General features: G+C 42.9%; 1 long non-coding RNA gene across 3 annotated transcripts; it reads left to right on the forward strand.

The window, feature by feature from the left end:
* The first annotated feature begins 5082 nt into the window (after window positions 1–5082).
* LOC308478261 lies at window positions 5083–19543 on the forward strand. Of its 3 annotated transcripts, XR_013986991.1 has the most exons (4): window positions 5083–5118; window positions 5429–5499; window positions 8178–8245; window positions 9757–10333. It is a non-coding gene; the product is annotated as an uncharacterized lncRNA (long non-coding RNA). The 3 variants fall into 3 exon arrangements; XR_013986992.1 differs by lacking the exon at window positions 5429–5499 and having other exon boundaries at window positions 9757–10329; XR_013986993.1 differs by lacking the exons at window positions 5083–5118; window positions 5429–5499 and adding an exon at window positions 19429–19543 and having other exon boundaries at window positions 7565–8245; window positions 9757–9834.
* The last annotated feature ends 3962 nt before the right edge of the window (window positions 19544–23505 follow it).

Here is a 23505-nt window from a genome sequence, read left to right on the forward strand (position 1 = left end):
AAGCAACAGAAGTAATCAGATTATAATATTGTTACGATTTGGTAGGTAGAAGACAGGGTGCATCAGAAGAAGAGAAACAACTACTCCATGGGAAAATGGGTGGGAAGTCGACAAAAATAAGAGAAAAGACGAAGTTGTGTTTTTTGACTGTATATGGTATTAATGTTGAAACTGAATAAAATATCATTGGAAAAAAAGAAGGGACCTATTTCTGTAATGTCCTACCCATGCTCTTCTTAAGGGTCTTTTCGTCATCTCCAATCCTGCTACTTGCTTCTGTTGTACGGTACAGACAGAGACAAAGAGCTGTTTTCTGGAGAGCAAAGAGATTAAATACTCAGCCAATGTGATGGCAAACATAGACAGGATTGAAGCGTGGAAATTGGAAAGAGATCTGTGGCTGACAACACGGTTCTGTGCAGGGGAATGATCTCCAAGCATCCCATAGGTGCAAAACTGCCTCTTCCTAACTCCTCCACCACCACACACTCCCAAAAAGAGAAAAGAGAAATCCCAGATCAGATGATGGCTCATAGGTTCTTATACATTGCCAAGAACACTTAGTAAGTTTAAACCCCCTTGGATTAGCATTACACAAATCATTCCAGATCTCAAATAATGTGACCCATTTCCAATATAGCAACCACTGTTTGTGAAGGAACACATCCCGGTCTCAAAAGTTCCATGGTAATAAAAAGCGGAATACATCACTGAAAAACATTAGCATGTACCCACTTTCCCTCTGCTTCAGATTGTTCCAGATGTTCATAGCCCTTAGGTGGTCGTAGGGAGAGTGGGCAAGTATGTTTTCAGCTGTTCCTGCCACTTGCCCTGGTTTAGTACCCCCCTTTTTTTACTAAAGTAAAAGTAAAAGCAATGAGTTACAGCTAGTCATTAAAAGGATACATCAGGGTCTCTCCAAGCACATTTATGTTTGTGCTTGGAAACATCCTTTGCTGATGGGTTTCCACTTTCCTTACACAGGCTCGTGTTTTGCTCCATTCTCTTCAGAAAAGCAGAAGTTGCTGCAGGAATTTGAGTCAGCAGGCAGATGGAACACTGATTGTATTATGACCAATATGATGTCAGCCTGCTTACCTATAGCTGCTTTACACAGAGTACTATAAAGTGGCCTGTCTCTTTAAGAGGCATGTGTCATGTGCAACAGGTGGCTTACAAAGTCTAAGTCATGTCTTAATAGCCTAAGTGTGTCTAGTCAAGACACACACACACACACTGCTTTGGAGGGAACAAACTGTGGGATAACCAGCCTCATATAGCCAACATGCTTAAGTCTAATTAATCCATGAAGGGGTTAAAGCCATAGAGTAAACTGTCCTGCCGTGCTGGTTGCTGCTGCTCAGACCACATGGCTGTAACAAGCCTCTCTTGAGTTCCTATAACAATAATTTGGAAATTTTCACCACTTTAGAACTAAACCAAGTTTTACTGCCTGTGTGGCTTTTCTGATTGATGTATGGAAAAAAGCATATGAACCTGACTTTTTAAGGCTTTGTAAGTAAACCGTTTTAAACTGTGTAAACTAGTGGTCTTTTCCTATGCAGGGGAAGAGGGCACTATTTTGGAACTCACTCGGAAAGACATATTTTAAAGGTCTAACAGCCTATGTGTCCATGCTTTACTTTGCTGCATGTTTTGTGTTTTCAAATACTTGCTGGACTTCTCTCACCAAAGAGTACCTGCTTCAAACTTGGATTTCAGCATCCAGGAATTCTCCTTTTATATCTTTTTCCCCCTTGCCACCAACACAAACTGGTATCTTCCTCCTTCGTAAGGAGGTTGGGTGCACACTTGGGGAACCCTTGCAAGATGCTGCTCACCTTCCTGATATTTGGCACCAGCTGAATAACTTTCTCTTCCCATCAGCCATTTCAGGTATGAGCCCACACCGAGACAGATGGGTGATATACTGAATTATTATTTCCGCTGTTCTAATGGAATGTTCTTGGTAACTTTTTATTGTGTTTTATAATGCTGTTTGGTGCCCTGAGATCTTCTGTGATGAAAGGTAGGATAGAAACACCATGTACCATCACATAAACTTATGTATAAATGTATAACTCCTAGGGCCAGCCCTGTAACACAGCCAGGGCCGGATTTAGGTTTGATGAGGCCCTAGGCGACTGAAAGTAATGGGGCCCTTTATATGTCCAGCTGTCCTTTGTCAACAACAAATTGTCGCTGTTTTTTTAGTGTTGAATATATGCTATATGGTAATTTATGGACCTAATAGGTATCTAAAGCCATTTGCACATAACAAAACATGTATTTTATCAAAGTCATTTGTTTTTTATCTTATATTTTGGAAATGCACACCCAGTTTTTCCCCCCTTTACATTTTTTGGGGGCCCCAAGAGAGTGGGGCCCTAAGCTATAGCTTGTTTAGCTTACATGTAAATCTGGCACTGAACACAGCCAAGTGATTCAACCTGCTTCCGGCAGCATCATTAGTGGGGATGGTGGAGAGGGATAGATGAAAGCAAGAATTGGTATCGGAATGGGGTAGCAAGACTTTTGAAAGTGTTGACCATAGCAGCATGGAGGTGTCATTTGGACTCTGCTTAAGGCAGCAAATTCTAGAATACTAGAATTGTAGAGTTGGAAGGGTTACCAAGGATCCTCTAGCCCAACCCCCTGCAATGCAGGAATCTCAGCTAAAGTATCCATGACAGATGTCCATCCAACCTCTGCTTAAAAACCTCCAGGGAAGAAGAGCCCACAACCTCCCGAGGGAGACTGTTCCACTTCAAACAGCTCTTATTGTCAGAAAGGTTTTTTGTATGTTTAGTCCAGGCATAGGCAAACTCGGCCCTCCAGATGTTTTGGGACTATGGCTCCCATCATCCCTAGCTAACAGGACCAGTGGTCAGCGATGATGGGAACTGTAGTCTCAAAACATCTGGAGGGCTGAGTTTGCCTATGCCTGGTTTAGTCGCACTCTCCTTTCTTGTAACTTGAAGCCATTGGTTCAAGTCGTACCCTCCCTGTCAACTCTTGGTTAATTCATGAATCATTTCTACCTCAGTTTTAACTGGCTACCTAGAAAAGAGAAAAGAAAAACCCAGGGCAGGGACTTTGGAGTGTTACTGTTTGTTTTTGCCCCTGATTGTAAAGTCTACCCTGCAATGAATTTGCCTTGGGGTTTTATAGAAGGGAATAGCAGTCTTAAGTTGAGGCCATTGTACAAATTAAACATGCCTGTCTAGAAGTCAAGGTATCAGCAACTGCAAGTGTCTGTGTCAGCAGGTTTTTAGGCTTTAGCCTGCATCTGGAGATGAATTACTGCCTCGAATGGCGCTAGAGACAGCTGCAAACATTCTCCTGAAGATGAGGTAAGGACAACGGGAAGAAATGGCTGATGTTTTTCTTCATCCCTGTCAAATCCCAATACACCAGAAAAATAATAATAATTTTGAGCAGGGCAGAAAGCTACCTGTCTAAACAAACAAACCTGGCTTTACATTTTAAAAATAAATAAAGAGCAGGATGGAAATGGCAGGAAGGGTTGCATAGGCTGGGTGAGGCGTGCATTTGAAATGACAGGGGAAGATAAATCTGGTGGCATTGCACCCACTTCCACTGGCTAGTAGCATATTAAGTTTAAGAGCAATGTTTTCCTTCAGCTTTTGGTTTCAAGCAACCCACGATTTGGAGGGAAAACAAGCTCACTCATGAATAACACTCTTGTATATATATTTTTTAACTCAGATGAGCTCAGTTTAAAGTCCTCTCCCATGAATGAGTTAATTGTTTTAAACGTTTGAGTATGAAAATAAACTCCTAAGCTGTAAGGTTTTCTGAGGCAAGAGACTTAACTTTAGAGTTCAAGCAATTTACATCGGCTCCCCACATGCTAATCAACACAAAAACACAACAGACTAAAATGTTTTAAGAACAACTAGTTAGTGCCTTGTCAAATGGGCTTACCCTGCTATTAATTTTAAGGATCTCCATTAAACAAGCAACATAGCTGTAACTGGGCTTTTTTACAGATGGGCGGCACACCCACTGACTTTTTCCATGGCTTGAATAACACTCTCTCTTCAGTCACCAGTGAATGGGGATTTCCCACCTCAAGGCAGACCCATAATAAACAAAGGCATTGGACTGGATTATCTTCCCCAAGCGAACATGAATAATCTCTAGGCCGAAATTTTATTGGTGTAAGCCAGTTGACAGAAGAACCTCTAGTTTATCACCACGTTCAATACACAGCTGGTTTTCTTTATCTGTTTGTTTTCAACTCTCAGACAGCATCTATATTGGTTCAAGAGTTGGGACAAACTGATGAAACTTCTTTTGAATATTATTGTGCCAAGCTGCCTAAATAATTCTGAATGTTCTGGTTTCAATGTCAGGCATTTGATGTCTGCCTACTCCCAGACCATGGAACCAATTGTAGGCATGAATGCTTTGTTTCCATGGGGAATTGCATTCTTGCATCAGAATGATGTCACACCCACAGGTCTTGGAGCCAGGAACTGGCAACTATATTGCCTGTAGCAGTGGCTCTCAGTGGCCTGGTGCAAAGTTCCAGAAAGGTATAGGATCCAGAAGCAAGATGGTTTTCACAAGACAAGACACGGATGGGTTGAATGACTCCAGTCACATTGCCTGGTTTTTTACGTCTCCCAGTACGTTTCCGAGCATGATTCAAAGTGTTGATGCTGACCTTTAAAGCCCTAAACGGCCTCGGTCCTGTATACCTGAAGGAGCGTCTCCACCCCCATCGTTCAGCCCGGACACTGAGATCCAGCGCCAAGGGCCTTCTGGCGGTTCCCTCATTGCGAGAAGTGAGGCTACAGGGAACCAGACAGAGGGCCTTCTTGGTAGTGGCGCCCGCCCTGTGGAACGCCCTCCCATCAGATGTCAAAGAGATAAACAACTACCTGACATTCAGAAGACATCTTAAGGCAGCCCTGTTCAGGGAAGTTTTTAATATGTAATGCTGTACTGTTTTTAATACTTGATTGGGAGCCGCCCAGAGTGGCTGGGGAAACTCAGCCAGATGGGCAGGGTATAAATAAATTATTATTATTATTATTATTATTATTATTATTATTATTTGACATTGTTTTTGCACTGGAACCCTTAAAGGTATCTGGCAAATCATTCTGTTTTACATTTCTGAATCTTGATCTTTGCTATCAATGGTAGGGTTGCCATAATTCAAGAAGTAAAAATCCGGGCACAAAAGTTGTTGAGCTTTTTGGAATTCACCCACAAGAGGCAAACAGTGATACTTAAACACAAAACTTGCTGGCAAAAACCTAAATATTTTGCCAATTGTTTAAAATCCCCCCTGGGTGTTAATTTCACCATTTGAATACCGAACATGTCCGGGAAATTCTGGATGTATGGCAACCCTAATCAATGGCCAATGTATAATTTGTTTATCTAATCTTAGGAGCTTTCTGATGACTTTGTTTCTGATGATTGTATCTTTTCCTTAACACCTACTTCAGACTGTGGAGTTGGGTAGGTTTTATAACTTGATCCAGATTTTGAAAAAATGAAGGTCATTCTGACGGGTACAGAGAGGTACAAGAGAAGCTAGTGGGTGAGGCATTGAAGAAAGCAGGATAAGCCCACAGCTCTTGTATAAATCATTACACCATTGGTGCAATTTATTGGGTCTGGTTATAACTAAAACCTTTGTTGTGAGAACTCATGACAAGCCGTTGGCAAAGTAAACAAAGCCTGATAGACAACAGCCACTATTCCTAGAAAAATCAAGGGAACATTCCAAATGTTCAGTCCCTTTACTCACATCTGTATGTGTTCTCGTTGGAGTGCATATTTATGTACTCCAGTAGGAATACATACTGATGTGAATGTCACATTGGATTGCAAACAGCCTTCAGTCAAACAACCTCCATCAAAATTTCTGCGCATTAGAAAACTTCCTTGCCAGATGCACGAAGAATTCCATCCCCTATAATTGCATATCATCACCAGTGTATACTGTCTGGCTTCTTCCATGTGCCAAATGCAATTATCTATGGTTGACACAAATGTTCTTACTGAATCTTGCACCTATTTTATAAATAAAAGCTGGTGCCTGGTGCAGGGATTCCAAACAGGCTTAAACGACAGCCAGACCCTTTTCTGTTGAGCAGAACGTCTTCTAAGGAAAATACGCAGAGGAACACAGAAGTTAGATCGAGGATTTCCAAAGTGTGTGCTAAGATAGCCCACCATGAGAATAGCTGAAGTATGCCTTGAAAAATTAAACCACCGTATTCAATGCAAATGCTGTTCTGTGCCATAAAAATGGGGGGCAGGGAAGACTTTGGTAATCTTTGGTGATATGGTACACTCAGCAAGGTCAAAATTTGGTGCCCCCAAATGGATCTTCTCAACGATGGATCTTCTCAGTTTTGAAGCCCCTTGGCTCAGTGCCCTGTGCAAGGCAACTGCCTGCATTGCCCTAAATCGGGCGCTGTGGGAAGGACCCATGTGGCATGCTCACCTCTCATTGGCCCCCTCACTAGACACAATGCTAACTACATCACTTGAAGTTGTGTTCTGGGTTGGGTCTTTTTAACGTATTATTGTTTGCGTGGACAGGCGGAGTCCCCCCAACCCTGGGCGGCCCCCCCTCATGTGGAATAACGACTCAAGACAAAGTGCTATTGGATTAAATTGGCCACAACTTTATTATATTTCAGACGTGGGTAGACCTTGGCTCAGGCATTGGGCGTTTATCCCTCCCAGTCCCCAGCCGGGGATCTGGGGAACATCAGGATTATCCAATGTGTTTGGGCCGGCTCTGGAGAACATATGTTCAAACAGAGATAGCCGCCCCTGTTACGCCGCCGTTGCAGGGGAGGGCAATGACAACCTCTCAGCGTATGGTCAAAGCCTCCCCTCACAAACCCCTTTAACGGGGAACCCTGGTATCGCCGCCGCAAAGAGGAAGGGGGCGTGGGTCACTGCTGCACGTCCCCCCCCATACAGGAAGATAGACTAAAGGATTTCGCCCAAGGTTTGATACCGCCAAAGTTGTGACGTTTTGCTACAGGAAAGGCAAAACCTGCCAATGCAGGGGAATTCCTTTCCGGCCCTTCAACAGTGACCTTGACGTAGCAGTGCTCGCATACCTGTTAACCTGCAAAATAAATCTTAACTGAGGGTGGGTAGGGTGGGAGAAGCTCTGGAGCCAACTGAAGATTCCCAGGTAAGATCCTCCCTCTATTGTGTGGGCAGGTAGTCCCTCCCCTACCTAGCCTGGTCACCTTGGCAACGCTTCCCCAGGCGGGATTGGACAACTGACTGAGGTAGGCGGAGACTTCCAGGTATCCCACCTGGGGGAAGGCGAAGCCAAGCCTGTGCTAATGGAGCCGCACATGGTCCAGGCGCTGCCTGCGTCCACGCAAAGGGCGCCCCCCGTTTAATGTGGGGAGCAGTCATTGCTCCTGTATCAGGACTGTGTTGTATGAGTTTTTAGCCCTTTTCCTTCCTTGCCGCCAATAAAAGCAGCCTCCGCATTAAAGGGGGAGGTTCTTTTAGCCCTGGAAGGGAAGCTTCCGTTGGATGCACAGAGACCTGGGACATGTAAAGCCTGCAGGTGCTGATTATACAGTATATGCAATCCTGCTCTCCCTCTATACGCCCACCCCTCACAGTTTCTGATTTTGTGGAAAGGGCACCTGTAATGTTACTTGCCACGAGAACTGCATTTTCTAACTGTTGCTGCTTTGTCCCAGAGTGCTTTGCTGCACCTCGAGATCTTCTGCATGAAGGGAAATCACTTTTCAGACTCTGTATTTGAGTTAAAGGAATACACATGGTGGTGGGGAGGTTTGGGTGGGGCATTAAACTGGCAGCGTGGAGCAAACAGATGTTCCCATGAGTGCGTGTGGATTTGAGGAAGAGCCTGCCACCACAAATTTGCAAACTCCCTGACTTGTGCACACTTAGCCCTTATAGAACATTCAAAAGAAGCTGGCCTTGCCATTGTGTTCATGGGGGCAAGGGCTGCAGGGAGCACCATGTGAGCAGAACAGCACTCCTTACACACTGGCGGGCAATGAGCCAGACAGCACCCTGCAATCTGCATGGCACTGGCAACTGGTTGCCTTGCTGTTCCAGGTTGGGAGGGTGTTTGGCAGTTGCTAGGTAACCGTCAAGTGTTTTTCCTCTCTTCCTTACAGCGGGCAAAGTAACCGGTTGAGGATGCCACTTCGTGCTGGCACTTCAAAGTGCTTAAAAGCTCAGGCCAGTAGGTCTCTTTCTACTAGGTGGGCTGCGTAGATCATAGACATAAATGGGTACATAAGAGGGCTGGGGCCAGGGAGTCGTGATTTTGTGGGGGAAATACCATGCCTCCCTTCCCCTTTGTGGCTTGGTTATTTCAGTGTTATTTAAAGTAAGGATACACATTAACCGAGTGGAAAGCAGTCTGGCTTTTCCCCCTCCTTCTTAGAAACTCGAAGAAGACCATGTCAGGGAGAACAAACAGATGTTGTTGGGCTCCTCCTTTGATTTGCCCCAGCCAATATTGCCAATGGCGAGGGAAGATGGGAGATGTAGTCCATCAATATTTGGAGGACCACATATTCCCCATCCCTGTCCTAAAGGAAGGATTGCAGAAGTGCCTTCCTTGCCCTGCACAGCTGAGAGGAAGAGTGTCAAACTCATGTTTGAAACAAGGATCACCCCATACCAGTTTTTCCTTTCTTCTGTTGAGATCTCTTCCTTGCACATCTCACACCAAGCAGCAATGCTAGGATTCCATTCCGTTGATGTGGCTCATGCGTCTCGTCTTCCTAGTTTTTCTTGTCCCGGCAGCAATGATAGGATTCTTTCCCTCGAGATCTCTCCTATGGCTCAGATTCTGCAGTGATCTACCCATCGACTTTTAGGGAACAGATGTAATTCTTTGCTAATTGGGAAGGGTAGGTATTGAGGTGTAGTCCCCTAACTCCCTGAAGAAGCAGTAACAACTCCACTGTCAGGAGATGACGTGAGGGCCGCTGCCCCACCACACGGCCTGCTACCCTGTTTCCCTCAGAAACTGGCCCTGGGACCAGAACCTGAAGGGAACCAAGTGACTGTGTGGTTGCCAGAGCATTTTCCCCTGCCGGAACTCAGTTCTGGCACCTCTCAGGTGGGCACCATTGCCATTCTAAGACAACAAGGGAGGTGTTCACAGTGAGTTCCAGCACCTCTTTCCCCAGAAAAAATAGCACCGGTGGTTGCTATGATTGCCACAATCAGCATATTCTGGCCCCAATGTCCGTACTCCCAATGGTATCCTGCAATGAAGAAATAACACAAATTATATTTTCTCTTGTATGGAATGTATGGAAGTGAGAGCTGGACCATAAAGAAGGCTGATCGCCGAAGAATTGATGCTTTTGAATTATGGTGCTGGAGGAGACTCTTGAGAGTCCCATGGACTGCAAGAAGATCAAACGCATCCATTCTTAAGGAAATCAGCCCTGAGTGGTCACTGGAAGGACAGATCATGAAGCTGAGGCTCCAATACTCTGGCCACCTCATGAGAAGAGAAGACTCCCTGGAAAAGACCCTGATGTTGGGAAATATGGAGGGCACAAGGAGAAGGGGACGACAGAGGACGAGATGGTTGGACAGTGTTCTCGAAGCCACAAACATGAGTCTGACCAAACTGTGGGAGGCAGTGGAAGACAGGAGTGCCTAGTCATGGGGTCACGAAGAGTCGGACATGACTAAACGACTAAACAACAACAACAAATATTTTCTCTTCAGCTTTATTTCCATGCCAGTGAAGTCTTTGCTCAGCTAAATGCTGATCCGTCAGGTTGCTGCTAACGACAGAGGAGCAAGGTTAGTTAACAGAAAGGGAGGCAGCAAAAGTGGCTATTGTAGCCAAGCGGTTAAGAGAAGCCCCGATATGCCCACTTACCCAGACGTGTTGGTAAGATCATGTCCCAAGTCACAACCATCAAGATCTGATCCTGCTTTAGTGTTTGAAATCTGACACAAATCATTGCCTGAGGCTTCAAAGGCCTCTCTGGCAGGTACGAGGGTGAATTACCTGTTTCAGATCTGAGTGACTGTTGAAAGCATACACGTTGCCTCTGAAGAAAAGCAAGTAAGATCTGAAAATGGTATCTGTCAGTCTTGCAAAGTTGTCATGGAAAAGAAAAGAAAATCTCCTGTCTCATGAAGATGCAGACAGACTGAGGGGGAGGTGGGGAGGAACAGTATCACACTTGCCTGTCAAATATGCACCTTGTTTTCTATGCAGGCAATATATTAAGATTTAAAAAAATGTTTTTGGGTTTCCTTTTGCAGGAGATCAAAGCAAGTGGTCAATAGAGAGCCAGTGTGGTATAGTGGTTAAGAGCGGTAGACTCCTAATCTGGGGAACCGGGTTCGCGTCCCCGCTCCTCCACATGCAGCTGCTGGGTGACCTTGGGCTAGTCACACTTCTCTGAAGTCTCTCAGCCCCACTCACCTCACAGAGTGTTTGTTGCGGGGGAGGAAGGGAAAGGAGAATGTTAGCCGCTTTGAGACTCCTTAGGGTAGTGATAAAGTGGGATATCAAATCCAAACTCTTCTTCTTCTTCAATAAATGTTGGCTTCAATGTCAATAAAGAAGATCCCCCCCCCTGCTGTATTTTGACATCAACTGAATATTAAAATATGCACAACTTTCTCCCCAACCTATGCCACTTCACACACCATGTATTTATCTACAAAAAGAGGCAGGTTGTTCAATGGTATTTGAAAGTCACATGTCCCCTGCTTTTTAAATGAAGATATTACTAAGAGGGCAGCAGGATGAGTGAGACATGAATGGAGGGAGTGAAACACTGCATACCTGCAGTACTGAGAGTCTAAATGTCTTCGATACGATAAAAATTCTCATTTATTGACACAATAAGCACTTTATGCAGAAATTAAGATAAGGTGTTAACCATTCAGTGTTAGTTTTCCCAGCCAGCTGGAAGGGAAAAAAATACATGAGTTAAAGACTAGATAAAAAGGAAAAGACAAAGTCAAATTCAACTATGGGGTGTGGCGCTCATTTCCACTTTCAGGCCGAGGGAGCCAGTGTTTGTCCACAGACAGCTTTCTGGGTCATCTGGCCAGCAGGACTAAACTGCTTCTGGTGCAACAGGACACCGTGACAGAAGCTAGAGTGCACAGAAACACTGTTTACTATCCTGCGACAGCAGTACCCCCAGGTATAGGGCGGTATATAAATTCAATAAATAATAATAATATTTATCTATTCGCGCTGGTATGCTTTCAAACTGCTAGGTTGGCAGAAGCTGGGACAGAGTAATGGGAACTCACTCCATTGCGCAGATTCAAACTGCTGACCTTATGATCGGGAAGTCCAAGAGGCTCGGTGCTTTAGACCACAGCACCACTGCATCCCTGTTAGTTAAAGACTAGAAGATTGAGAGACCCCATAGAATCATCATCAAGGATCTTCACAGATCCCAGCTGACACCTCACAAAATTGAACTCCTGTTCTACAGACAATAATCCTTTCATATATATTTTTTACATTGAACTGGAGTCAATGTCAGGTACATCTGATTTTACACAGAGATTTTGTAAGTAGGGGCATTCAATCTCAATATCCATTTAATAAAGTAATTTTTACAACCAGAAGTAGATTAATGTAAGAGCATTTGTGTACACCCATGTGCTTGTGTCTGGGAGCATGTCTGTTGTTTTCAAGCGGTTATGAATATTGAAGCCTGGTGAAAAGCCAGCTGTGTCCCTTCACTGGAAAATCCTCAGAAATAGATTTCCCACAAGTTCCACTTCTGCTCCATTTGCAAGTTTCCTGAATGAAATATAGGATTTTAAAGACATTTTCTCTTTCCTTTTTGGGGTTGGGAGTCATTAACAGAGATTAGCTGGATAAATAGGGGGAAGCGATTTTTAAACTGTTTGCAAACTTAATGTGAAGAGCCCAGCCTTGCAAATTATCACATCTAATCAGGGATGCACGCTTCACTGCTTCAGTAATTGTACTAGTATTAGTCAAATTCTTGTTGTCTCCTCATTAGCCATGAAAAGGAAACTCAAGATGTACTTCATTAGAGGTTCCTGGAAATAAATGGTATGGGGAAGGGGAGGAAGGAAGAGATGCACTTGATATGCAAGGAACAATTGTGCAAGAGAAGACAAGAACAGGCATGATTCAACTATTATTCTGGATCTTTTGCAAGTAACACTAAACCACATTTTTCCTCATCTGATTTTGCTTTTCTGACAGTAAAGGGAAAAAAAGAATCCTTGCAGCCTAATATATCTGAATGGCCTGGTGGGAATTAATGAATAGTGCTCTGAATATTTCACGCTTTCGATTGGGGGTTGAAACGCTTTAATTTGGATGGGAATTTCTCCTGAATAAAGTGTTTGATTGCAAACCTATGCAGAAGGGAGTAAATCCCACAGCGAGCACTGAAGCTTGCTTCAGTCTTGTAAACATGGGTAGAAATACTGGTAATAGGCTGTATCACTATTACTGTGATCTGGGTTCCTCCACAAAGAGGGCCTTTCCTTCTCTCAATAAATTGTGGGTCTGACATACACAGGATGCAGAAGAAGACTTCCATAATATGGAGCAGGCATTCTGGTCCTTCAAATATCCTGGATCCAAGCAAAATAGGATTTTAAAGGTAGTCACCAATGTTTCAAGTAGGCATAGCTGGATAGCTCAGTCAGTACAGCGTGAAAGTCTTAATCTCAGGGTTGTGGGTTTGAGCCCCACCTTGGGCAAAAGATTCCTGCATTTCAGGGAATTAGACTAGATGACCCTTGGGGCCCCTTCCAAATCTACAACTCTATGTATGATTCTATGAATTGTGCCTGAAAACAAATTGGCAACCATTGCAGCCGCTGTTGAACAAGTGAATTTAGAGAGGCTCAGGGAGACATTTATGTCAATCGCCCATTCTCTGGCCAATAAGGTCTCTGGAGCACTCAGCCAATCTCAGTCCAAAAGTATTTCTGTGGCCAGGAGCTTCCACCCATCTGTGTCCAGGTTGGAAAAACAATTTATTTCTTTTTCTTTTTTTACTCCTACCATTTTTAAAATGGATGAGGATGATTGAGATGATTTTTTGAAAAAAGGTTTTGCACGCTGTGCATGCTCAAACTGTTTGTTTCTGAGGCTCGCAATTCTAGACCCTGTCTGACCCTGTTCAAGTTGGGTAGTGTCCTGCTTTGATGCATTTCTCTTTTTTAAAAAACAAATTTTATTAAATTTTCCACAGTGATAACACAAACCACAAAGCAAAATGATACACAAAAACAGAAAAAGAAAAAGAAAAATGAAGACAGAAAAAAAGGGGGAACAATAAACAGAAAAAAATAACAACAAACTTAATTCTTCACAAATCCAACCTTTTAAACATCTTGGTTGACTTCCTCAAATCCCTCCCTTCTGAGTTTCCTTTTGATGCATTTTTCTACATAACTGCTTAGCAATGTAGAGATTTGTGCACACTTCCCATTAATACACACATTTTTGTGTACTTTTTTTGGATGGAGAACTACATCACAAAATTCAGAGAAGTGAGAATTTTGAAGATCAGCTGCACTTTGATTCATGTTTTGGATCAAGAAGGATTAGGCAGGTTCAAATTAAAATGCCAATCAAATGAATTTATCTCCCATCCTAAGCTCAGGTTGTCCTCTGGTGAATACTTAAAAAATAATAATGAAAAAATGAGAGACTTAAAAAAGATATTTGCACAGATGTAAATACATTCCTGGATTTGATTTTCCCACTCCCTATTTGTCTCTCCCACAGACATTTAGTTTCTGAGCCCAATTCAAAGTGCTGGTTTTAACCTATAAAGCCTTAAGTGGCTCAGGACCGCAATACCTCAAGGACTGCCTCTTTCGATATGAACCTACCCGGATCCTCAGATCAACTTCTGAGGCCCTTCTTCATGTGCCTCTTCCTTGAGAGGTCCAGAGGATGGCAACAAGAGAATGGGCCTTCTCTGCAGTGGCTCCCCATCGGTGGAATGGTCTCCCCATGGAAGTTCGCCTGGCACCTTCATTATACACTTTTAGGCGCCAGGTAAAAGCATTCGTTTTTCACCAGGGTTTTGGTTGATTTGATTAACATCCTATGCCCTTTTAAAATGTGGGGGGTTTTTGGGGGGAGGGGGGATAGTGGGTTGTTGTTTTTATTTTGATTATATATTTTGTGGTTTTATATTTTGATTTTGTTCTGTGAACCGCCCTGAGACTTCTGGGTATAGAGTGGTATATAAAGTCAATAAATCATCATCATCATCATCATAAAATAATTTATATGTAACATTATTATTATTAGTTGTAGTAGTTTATAATATAATGTAATATAATAATGTTGTATGTATACGAAAAGGTTTGCAAACTGGCAGTGAAGGCACCTCAGATGTAGGCATTTTAATAAAACCATAATATTGGTCTCCTGAGACAGGCTTGGAAAGATTACCCCTGGATTTAGCAGATAATCTAATCATGAATTTGGAGACTCCATGCATCTGAGTCTTTGATGCCTCACAATTTTTCCAAATCATCTCCAAAGATATCATCTTTCCTAATCATAACAGTTGGTAACGGTTGCCATGGCAGCCACTAAACAAGCTTCTAAAAACCATGGCGCTAGAAAGTCCTCTAAAAACGACAGAGCTAAGCTTATTTTTAAAAAATATGCAGCCAAAAAGTAAAACGTTACAAGTGCTGGAGAAAAAAATGCCACTCTAAACTGCATAACATTATGGATTTTCTTTTTTCTAAGCAAATGTTTACGTACTGGAAATGTACAGGATGCGTGCGTGCAATTTGACAATTATATACATAACGTGAAACTGCTTCATATTTATGTGACATTTACTGTGTTCCACTGGGATATTATCCTTATGAGAAATAATTCACGGCAATAAAGAATATGGACAGGCTTTACATTTACTGTGCATTATGGGCAGAACTCCCAAAATACGAACGTTCCATAACATCCCAACCACAGAAGTCTTATTCTGCCCTCTTCCCCATGAGAGGAACTCTTTTGCAGTTGCAAAACTGTTGCGGTTGCCTAATAATTTAAAAGCAGGGCATCCAATCTGGCTAGCCCCATGTCGTACAAACATCTTGATTAGACTCATTTACTGAATGATCTGCACGTGTATGTTTTGTATAGTTTGTTCATATTACTGGAAGTCTGTCCACAACAAATAGAAAAATCCAGTGATGGACAAAGTATGCCCATATCATTTGCGAAGGCAGAACTGCCTGCTCAAACAAATTGCCATGAGCAAAATAAAGGTAATTCTACTTAAATAATAATTATAATTATAATTATAATTATAATTATAAGCCATATGGTTATAAGTCTGCTTTAAAAATACAGTACAGTCGTGTCTTATGCAAGGGTTCTGTTCCAAGGGTTATGTGTACAGTGGTACCTCAGGTTAAGTACTTAATTCGTTCCAGAGGTCCGCACTTAACCTGAAACTGTTCTTAACCTGAAGCACCACTTTAGCTAATGGGGCCTCCTGCTGCTGCCGTGCTGCCGGAGCATGATTTCTGTTCTTATCCTGAAGCAAAGTTCTTAACCTGAAGCACTATTTCTGGGTTAGCGGAGTCTGTAACCTGAAGCGTATGTAACCCAAGGTACCACTGTATATGCAAAAATACTCAAATACTTGGAAAGCAACCACCATGTGAGCACATCTAGGCTTTGGGAACTGGTGTGCCAGCTCTGAAAATCTCAGGATGCTCTCACGAGATCTCACAGGGTCATTCAAATTCCCGTGAGGTCTCATGGAAGCCCCCCAGGTCTTGCTTGGGAAGCAAGGCAGAGAGCTTAGAAGTTCTCTTTGTGCCAGGACAATCTGGTACAGAAAGAGCTTTTAATTTCTCAGTCCTGCTTCCCAAGAAAGGTTCTCTCCATGCTGCGGCTCTGCTTTTAACTTGTGGGAATTGAATCTTCTCCTTCTTCTTCGGCGAAAACTTGTAGCCGAGTAAAATTGTCTTCCATAAACACGGTCTTAACAGTGAGTCCGTAAGTGACTGTGGAGGCCAATTCTGGATCCACACATCCTTCCAAAGTGGGGACATAGGTTTCCGGGTGGGAGCTGATCACGGTGAGGGTTTGCCAAGGGTGCCTTCCTCTTAGTGTGTTTCTCCCTTGCATCTTGAGTTTGAGCGTCTTCAAAACCCATGACACCTTTGGTAAAGGTTGTTCTCCAACTGGAGCGCTCGCAGGCCAGTGTTTCCCAGTTGTCTGTGTTTATACTACAGTTTTAAAGATTTGCCTTGAGAGAGTTTTTAAACCTCTTTTGTTGACCACCGGCATTACGCTTTCCATTTTTAAGTTTGGAATAGAGTAGTTGCTTTGGAAGACGATAATCAGGCATCCAAACACCATGACCAGTCCAATGAAGTTGATGTTGAAGAATCATTGCTTTGACACTAGTGATCTTTGCTTCTTCCAGTACACTGGCATTAGTTCACCTGTCTTCCCAAGTGATGTGTAAAATTTTTCGGAGCCACTGTTGACGGAATAGAGTTTGTAAAGTGCTTCCTGATCTCATCAGCATCTACCCTTATTTCTGAATATTGTGTGCGAAAAGTGTTTTGTTTAAATATTAGACAGAATTTTCATACATACAGCTGTGCCAAATATTCTCTTTTTATTTTTGGCATTAAAAAAGAGCTTTCACGAGGTAAATTTCTCTCTCTAGAAACACTTAGACTATACAAATAATCCTGTTTTGCTGGCAACTGCAGGGCAAAGGCTAATAGAGTTCTGCCAAGAGAACAAGCTGGTCATCACAAACACTCTTTTCCAACAACACAAGAGACGACTCTACACATGGACATCACCAGATGGGCAGCATCGGAATCAGATTGATTATATTCTCTGCAGCCAAAGATGGAGAAGCTCTATACAGTCAGCAAAAACAAGACCTGGAGCTGACTGTGGCTCAGATCATCAGCTTCTTATAGCAAAATTCAAGCTTAAACTGAAGAAAGTAGGAAAAACCACTGGGCCGGTAAGATACAATCTAAGTCAAATCCCTTATGAATACACAGTGGAAGTGAGGAACAGGTTTAAGGATTTAGATTTGGTGGACAGAGTGGCTGAAGAACTATGGATGGAGGCTCGTAACATTATACAGGAGGCAGCAACTAAAACCATCTCACTGAAAAGGAAATGCAAGAAAGCAAAGTGGCTGTCCAACGAGGCCTTACAAATAGCGGGGGAGAGAAGGCAAGCAAAATGCGAGGGAGATAGTGAAAGATACAGGAAATTGAATGCAGATTTCCAAAAAATAGCAAGGAGAGACAAGAAGGCCTTCTTAAACGAGCAATGCAAAGAAATAGAGGAAAACAATAGAATGGGAAAAACCAGAGATCTGTTCAAGAAAATTGGAGATATGAAAGGAACATTTTGTACAAAGATTTCCATAATAAAAGACAAACGTGGAAAGGACCTAACAGAAGCAGAAGACATCAAGAAGAGGTGGCAAGAATACATAGAGGAACTATACCAGAAAGAAATGGATGTCTCGTATACCCCAGGTAGTGTGGTTGCTGACCTTGAGCCAGACATCCTGGAGAGTGAAGTCAAATGGGCCTTAGAAAGCATTGCTAATAACAAGGCCAGTGGAAGTGATGATATTCCAGCTGAACTATTTAAAATTTTTAAAGATGATGCTGTTAAGGTGCTACACTCAATATGCCAGCAAATTTGGAAAACTCAGCAGTGGCCAGAGGATTGGAGAAGATTAGTCTACATCCCAATCCCAAAGAAGGGAAGTGCCAAAGAATGCTCCAACTACCACACAACTGCACTCATTTCACACGCTAGCAAGGTTATGCTTAAAATTCTACAAGGCAGGCTTAAGCAGTATGTGGACCGAGAACTCCCAGAAGTGCAACCTGGATTTCGAAGAGGCAGAGGAACCAGAGACCAAATTGCAAACATGCGCTGGATTATGGAGAAAGCTAGAGAGTACCAGAAAGACATCTACTTCTGCTTCATTGACTATGCAAAAGTCTTTGACTGTGTTGACCACAGCAAACTATGGCAAGTTCTTAAAGAAATGGGAGTACCTGATCACCTCATCTGTCTCCTGTGAAATCTCTATGTGGGACAAGAAGCTACAGTTAGAACTGGATATGGAACAATTGATTGGTTCAAAATTGGGAAAGGAGTACGGCAAGGCTGTATATTGTCTCCCTGCTTATTTAACTTATATGCAGAATTTATCATGTGAAAGGCTGGGCTGGATGAATCCCAAGCCGGAATTAAGATCGCTGGAAGAAATATCAACAACCTCAGATATGCAGATGACACAACCTTGATGGCAGAAAGTGAGGAGGAATTAAAGAACCTTTTAATGAGGGTGAAAGAGGAGAGCGCAAAATATGGTCGGAAGCTCAACATCAAAAAAACGAAGATCATGGCCACTGGGCCCATCACCTCCTGGCAAATAGAAGGGGAAGAAATGGAGGCAGTGAGAGATTTTACTTTCTTGGGCTCCATGATCACTGCAGATGGTGACAGCAGTCACGAAATTAAAAGACGCCTGCTCCTTGGGAGAAAGGCGATGGCAAACCTAGACAGAATCTTAAAAAGCAGAGACATCACCTTACCAACAAAGGTCCGTATAGTTAAAGCCATGGTTTTCCCAGTAGTGATGTATGGAAGTGAGAGCTGGACCATAAAGAAGGCTGATCGCCGAAGAATTGATGCTTTTGAATTATGGTGCTGGAGGAGACTCTTGAGAGTCCCATGGACTGCAAGAAGATCAAACGTATCCATTCTTAAGGAAATCAGCCCTGAGTGCTCACTGGAAGGACAGATTGTGAAGCTGAGGCTCCAATACTTTGGCCACCTCATGAGAAGAGAAGACTCCCTGGAAAAGACCCTGATGTTGGGAAAGGTTGAGGGCACAAGAAGAAGGGGACGACAGAGGACGAGATGGTTGGACAGTGTTCTTGAAGCTACGAACATGAGTCTGACCAAACTGCGGGAGGCAGTGGAAGACAGGAGTGCCTGGCGTGCTCTGGTCCATGGGGTCACGAAAAGTCGGACACGACTAAACGACTAAACAACAACAACAAAGCAGGTTCAGCATATTAAGTTTCCCAGTTACTGCTTTTAACTCCTTCCTGAATTAGTCCCATGCATGATTCTGTCAAATCAGAGTGTTCCAACAATACTGAATGGGATGACATCACATTAAGTAGTCAAATCATGTGGCCATATGATGATGTCACTTAAAGGCACGTAAGGGTGACTGAAAATGAGAACATTCTCTCCTAAGGTTTTTGGGATAACCCTCTTACATCTTGCTTAATATGTTTAATGATTCTCCATCTGGTTTTATAGTCTCTGGTTATTTCTGCATTATGTAGATTTTTGAACTTCTTTATTGACAGATTACATTTGGTTCTATTATGTAAATTTCCTGACTGCGATTGTAAGCTGCTCCGAGGACCACATCTGTGTTGGAAAAGTGAGACCAACATGTAAATAAATGAATAACCTCCTATATTCATCTCTCACACACCCCTTTGTTGAGTCCTATCCATTTCCAGGGATAAATTGCTGCTTTGCATTTTTTTAAAAAACAACAACACCAATGCTACTGAATAATTCATAAAAGTAAAAATAGAACAAAATTTCAAACTTTGCATTTGATACAGCATTTATCTTTCTGCAACCATAGAGAGCAGCGAAACTCACCCATATCCATTCTGAATTGGCTGGGCTTAGAAAAACCCAGCCCGGGGAAGCTTGCCTGCCATCATCCCACTTGGCTGCCAGTTTCTCTCCTCTCCTCCCTTTCCCATACTTTTCCAAGTTTGCAAGTTGTGATGGAGGGCAACCAAAAGAGTTTTGCAAAAACTGATCTCTTCATCTAAATCTGCACCTCTCTGCAGCAAAGCTGGGGTGTTGATGCTGTGTACCCCTCCACTGTAGGCTCAGGTTGTCTATAAAGGTAAAGGTAAACGGACCCCTGACCATTAGGTCCAGTTGTGGCCGACTCTGGGGTTGCGGCGCTCATCTCGCTTTATTGGCCAAGGGAGCCGGCGTACAGCTTCTGGGTCATGTGGCCTGCATGACTAAGCCACTTCTGGTGAACCAGAGCAGCGCACAGAAACACTGTTTACCTTCCCACCAGAGTGGTACCTATTTATCTACTTGCACTTTGACATGCTTTCGAACTGCTAGGTGGGCAGGAGCAGGGACCGAGCAATGGGAGCTCACCCCGTCATGGGGATTCGAACCGCCAACCTTTTAATCAGCAAGTCCTAGGCTCTGTGGTTTAACCCACAGCGCCACCCGCGTCCCTTCAGGTTGTCTATATCTGTATATAAATGATATATATCCTAAAGACACCACAGTCCCTGCTGTGCCTCATTTTTCCAAAAGGAATCACAGACCCTGGGCAAGCACCTGGAACTCCCTGGAACCTTGCACTGCTGTGGACATTGGGGTGGCATGTAACAACAGAATTTGAGACAGCTTAGAAGCAGCCTTTGGTAGTTCAGCTTTCCCCATAGCTGCTTCCCCCCTTTCCCCCCTTAACTTGGTATGTTTTGGAAAGTATGAGAAAGCTGGAAAGGAGGGAAGCTGCCAGATGAGAGGGCTGGGGCCAAGCATTACAAGCCAAGGTGAAATGTCAAGAGGGGTTGTGCCTGGCTTGTAATGGTTAGGGGATTTCCAAACTGGGTGAATTCCTTGCTGTTCTCGCCCCACACCCCAATTCCGAAAGCTTTCTCCATCCTTGGATCTGTGTCCTAGAAGATTATCTACAGCTGGCTTTGAATTTACAAATAGCTGCATCAGTCTGAAGGTGGAATTTCAGCGGTGAATCGGGGTCTTGCTTAAGACTTGGATCCAAAGTCTGTCTCCCTATCCCTCTCTGCCCCTGCAAGCTGCTTATGAAGGAAAATGAATATTTAAGTAGCTAACAATCCTGCGCTTCATCCTTTTGTTACTTGGAATTTGCTTTGAAGTTAAAAGGAATGTTGGCATCTTCTTACTGAGTGTTGCTTCTTGCCGTCTGGACTCGCCTTGGAAGTTAACACTCAGTGTGTTGGACAGCAATCTGTTGACTCACTGGTAAGTTTAGATGGAAAACGGACACTGATGAAAAACCCACCCTTCTCTCCTATGCACAAAAACGGTACAAAAATCACAAGGCACTACGTAAGGCTTCAACGTGACCCTTCTCACATTAAGAAAGGTAAAGAATAGAAAGAACAAATAAGCAAAGTTATGAGAGGAGAAGAGGAAATCTCAGACCTACAAATCTGCCTATTCTTCATTATTGTTTCTCAGTTAAAAGTTAACTAGAATAAAAAGAACAAAAACCCTGGGCCTTATCTGCACTATACATTTAAAGTCAGAACACTTTAAACAGCCACGACTTTCCCAAAGCATCCTGGGAATTGTAGTTTGGTAAGGGACGTGGGTGGCGCTGTGGGTTAAACCACAGAACCTAGGACTTGCCGATCAGAAGGTCGGTGGTTCGAATCCCCGCGACGGGGTGAGCTCCCATTGCTCGGTCCCTGCTCCTGCCAACCTAGCAGTTCGAAAGCACATCAAAGTGCAAGTAGATAAATAGGTACCGCTCTGGCGGGAAGGTAAATAGTTAACAGCTAAAAACCCTACCCAGCGGGCTTCCATCTTTCACACTCTACCTATTTCCGTGCACTGCTCTGGTTCGCCAGAAGCGGCTTAGTCATGCTGGCCACATGACCCGGAAGCTGTCCGCTGGCTCCCTCCTCCAATAAAGCGAGATGAGCGCCGCAACCCCAGAGTTGGTCACGACTGGACCTAATGGTTAGGGGTCCCTTTACCTTTACCTAAGGGTGCTGAGAGTTGACAGGGGAGCCCTATTCTCCTACAGATGAACCAGTAGTGGAAAGGACTTTCAGGGTACCTCTGGTGAGATACCAAAGAACTTAAGACTTCCTCATAACAGAGCCCCAGAGATAGTGAACTGTTCCACTTGACCTTAAAAAGCAAACAGTTTTGATAGCGCTTAGTACATTTTTAACTACCAGTTAATAAACGCATTAATAAAATTCTGATCCCAAGCAGAAGTTTATTTCCTAACAATTTAAATGCTAATACTTGCATGCCGATATTCAAATATAAAACCTGAAACCATTTAGATGTTAATTAATGCACAACACCCATCCTATTTGTTGGCAATTCTCAGAAAACCTATTCCAATACTCAGGTTGTAATTTTTTTGTGAGAGGATTCACTACATTAATACATAATCAAATGGTTGAATCCTTGCCTCTAAGGCAAAACTCTCCTGAATATTCATTGTGGGCCTGGGAATAGTGCCTCTATAACAGACAGCATTTTTGTAAAGATGAGTGTTCCCTATCAGCTTGCATATGTCTGTGGGAGGACACCCCAATAATTATCTCCCCCATAATGAAATTATTCCAGTACATGTAGCTTGTAAGTTACATAGGCATGTGATTTTGCAACAACCATAAGGCAAAATCTCAGGTGTAAAACTAGCTTTGAAAAGCAAGGACAAGAGCCCAAGTTTTGAAATATTGCACTAAAGTTATTACAATATAAAGCATTCTTGGCCACAGTTGCCTAATCCTTCTGTACACCTACTTACACTGCAGATGTGGGCTAAAACTGGATCATGTGGTTTGCAAAAATTTAACTACCAATTTGGGGTGTGGGTGGGTATGATTTTAGGCTTCTAAAACCCGTCCCTAGTCACTGTGTGACAGCAGCATTTGAGAAAGCATTGTGTGATAAATGTATTAAACGTTACATATTTCCTTAGAATTGTTATGAATCAGTAGCTCATGGTGTGTGTGTGTGTGTGTGTGTTGAAGCTCACATAATTGTTATCAAGCATCATTATTGAGACTGCAACATGTCATGTCATACATATACAATATTTTTATAAATTAATTTAACATCAGCATTAACAGGCACTAGAACAAAATATTACAAACGCATTACTATCCAAAGAGTTTGTCATGATTAACATTATTACTGCCAATGCTGAAGGAATTAATAATGATTGCATTTATTATAAAGTGATACTGATGTAAGGGGGGAAATGTTTGTCCTAATTAAATTTTGGAAATCACTTTAGGGCTCTTCTAAAATGTGGTTGCTCAGTTTTATAGTAATTAATTCTGTGTGAAAAGTAGCTGGAGGGTTTTTTATGATGTTGATAAGACTATGGTTCACTATAAAGGTGTATTTCTCTCACGGTGATCACTGGGAACTGTTTGAAATCTGTTAACCTGTAATGTGTGAGTGTGTAACAGGTGTCCAAATTGTATGAGCTATGGGTGTGATTTTTACTCATATTTCTACTTGAAATTTGAGAGAGAGAGAGAGAGAGAGAGAGAGAGAGAGAGAGAGAGAGAGATGGTATCTGTCTGTCTTGGGGGACAATGGAATGTCCCTCTGGGATGAAGTCAAACTGCTGTGTTAGCAAGTTTGGTCAGTGT

The sequence above is a fragment of the Podarcis pityusensis genome (assembly GCF_964106645.2).
Source record: "Podarcis pityusensis genome assembly, chromosome: 5".
NCBI lineage: Eukaryota > Metazoa > Chordata > Lepidosauria > Squamata > Lacertidae > Podarcis > Podarcis pityusensis.